This window comes from Octodon degus, unplaced genomic scaffold (assembly GCF_000260255.1).
Source record: "Octodon degus isolate 3935 unplaced genomic scaffold, OctDeg1.0 scaffold00045, whole genome shotgun sequence".
In the NCBI taxonomy this organism is placed as follows: domain Eukaryota; kingdom Metazoa; phylum Chordata; class Mammalia; order Rodentia; family Octodontidae; genus Octodon; species Octodon degus.
The window spans coordinates 11,314,395-11,317,217 of record NW_004524621.1 but is presented as its reverse complement, the minus strand read 5'-3'; the positions used below and the strand labels follow the sequence as shown (position 1 = coordinate 11,317,217).

At 35.1% G+C, this 2,823-nt stretch overlaps 1 protein-coding gene across 5 annotated transcripts in view; it reads left to right on the top strand.

The window, feature by feature from the left end:
• Unc13b (unc-13 homolog B) overlaps window positions 1-2,823 on the top strand; it is a 273,280-nt gene that overhangs the window by 114,021 nt on the left and 156,436 nt on the right. The window lies entirely within an intron of this gene.

The following is a 2,823-nucleotide window of genomic DNA, read 5'->3' as shown; positions in this document are numbered from 1 at the left end:
CCCCTATTTTATTTTTTATGTCATGTTTCAACAACCAATGCATGGTAAACCTCAATGAAGTTTAATGAATTGTTAACCTAGTGAGAGGATCTATCATTTCTCCTGAGATTAATTTATTTGGGTCGTACAGATTCCTTCTAAAAATGAACTCTACATTGTGGGTATACTGCTACCTTCCCAGTTTCTTTTAAAACAGATTGAGGAGATAAAAGGATCAAGTATTCAAACACAGACAACTTTACTCCATAGCATATACCGTGTATCACTGTGTTGTTTGCGGGAAAGAAAACCTCTATTCACCATTGGTTACCTTCCATTTCTCATATGATTCTTTTCTTGTATGGTGTATTACTACCACTTTTTTTTCTGTTTGTTATTTAGGTCATAGGAGCTAAAAGAATCTGAAATCTGTAGGTCATTTTCCAAACTTACTGTAATGAGTTAATTTTGACATTTTAATCTTGTGAACCTTTTTTCTAGGACTGATGTTGAGCAGTGAAATGGAATGATTAAGATTTCATGTCCTGTTTGTTCCTGGACTCATTTGGTGAAATGCAGTAGAAGTGATTAAAGAACAAATGTCAAGAGGCCAGGGAAAAATAAAACATAATAGAATCAGCAAGTTTGTTAATTTTCATACATTTTTTCCTTATTGGCTACTCTTTTTTTTTTTGTTTTGTGGAACCAGGGATTGAATTCAGGTCCTTGCTCTTGCCAAGGAAGCACTTATTCCACTGAGCCATCTCCCCGGCCCTACTCTATTTTTTAATGAATAGTTCATTTTTATATTTTCCCTGCTCTTTTACTCATTTTTATTTTGGAAAATTTTAAATCTGTAGAAAAGTTGAACCAATAGTTCGATGAGCACCCACTACTCTTAGTAGATTTGGTAATTAACATTTTGCCACATTTATTTTCTCATTTTAGTTTTCTGTCATATTTCTTCATATGATTTTTTATATAAGCTATTTTTATGTAAGCTATACACTTTATAACATATCAGCATGTAAATCCTAAAAAGTAGGGCAGTGGACATAACTCAAAACCATTATCACAAGAAATTTTTTCCCATAATTTTATTGAGAAATAGCAATGAGACAGTTTCAAATCAAATTGGTAAGATAGTTCCAATAATTAACACATTGCATACTGCCTTCCTAGTGGCTATTTGTTGTGCAAAGTGCAGACATGATATCCTATTTACAAATACTGTTAGAATAAATCCCTCTATTCCTTGAATTAAGAGAATGTAGCTATATATCTATCCTAACCATTTTGAATACACAGATACAAAATGGTCGTTCATCTATATCCCCTTTTTTTTGTTTAGTTCATCATTTAAATATTATAGGTGTATGAACTCAGCAAAATATTCCAAAATAGTCTAGTAGTCCATAATAGTACTGGGTCTTCCACTTGATTGACCTGAGTCCCCTACAGCTCAACATAACAACATGGCTTTATTTCTTGTACTTCATTTTTATACTTTTCTGTTGGATGGTTAAGACCAAGATAAAGCAAGACCTATGCAACAAGAATTGCAGCTTTTGAATCTACTAAGGTCAATCAAATCCCCTCAGGCTTTATCCTGAGACTCTGTACCTCAGATTGTAGATCCTTTGTCAGTGTCAGCCATGTGGATTAGTCACGGCCATTGCTTGGCCAATGTGCTCTCTGTGAAAGCCTGAGAGAATGTTTTCTCTCCATGTGAGTCTCCTCAGGCACAGTCTACATTATTATTCATTTTTCTCTGTGGCTCCATAATCTCCTTGATCAGAAAATTTGGGATACAACTGAGTTACATAATATTACAGTACAGGTTCTCATATGTCCTGAGTCCTAATTGGAAGGCTAGGGCCAAAATGTTGGCTTTCCTTGTGGCCCTCCTTTTTCTCTAATTTTTGGTCTGCGAACTTCGGTTGTTAACCCTCCAGAAGACAAGCTTATTGTTATTACCATATAACCTAGGCTGTTGAGCTTAGCCTCACTATCTTTCTGAATATCAAACATTTTAGGCATAACATGGAACAGGTATTTTTCATAAAGTATTGATATATTAAACTTTAAGTCCCTACAGAAATGACAAAAAATTAAAATATATTTAAAAAATAAGAATAAAGAATTATATATGTTTACATGTAAGTCCAGAAATCTAACCCTATACAACATTGTAGCAGGACAGTCCTGCAATACTCTTTTTCCTGTCTCCTGCCTTCATTCACCACCCCCTTTTTAAACAGTCATCTACCTGAGAGACAGCACGGCAGCCACTGGCGTGTCATGACAAGCAGCCCGTATTCAGAAGACCAGAATGACAGGTACTCCAAGCATGAACCTACTATTACAAATTGCCATCTTCAGTGCAGTTGCCTAGTTCACAGGTGTCAGTATATATAGTTAGGGTGAGAATTCTTCCAGTTAACTGCTAGATTCGAAAATCTTCTGAAGATTCTCAGGACCATTGCCTTACCCATCTTGTACATATAACTGTATGGCTTGCCTCTGTCATATTTCCTAGCTCTTCTTCTTGCACTTTCTTCATTGTCTAGTCCTCAAGTTCTTGCTTTCCTTTCAATTGTATTATACCTTTCTATTTATATTCCTTCTTTTGAGTTCTTATACTAGGGAGACTATACGATATTTACACATGTGTGTCTGGTTTATTTCACTTATGAGTGTATCTTCAAGTGGCATCCACTTCAATAAAAAGGCTTCGAGTTTATCATTCTTTATAGTTGAGTAATACTCCATTGTATAAAAATACCACATCTTTTTCATCGTTCCTCAGGTGATGGGCATCTTGGTTGTTTCCAAGATTTGGCT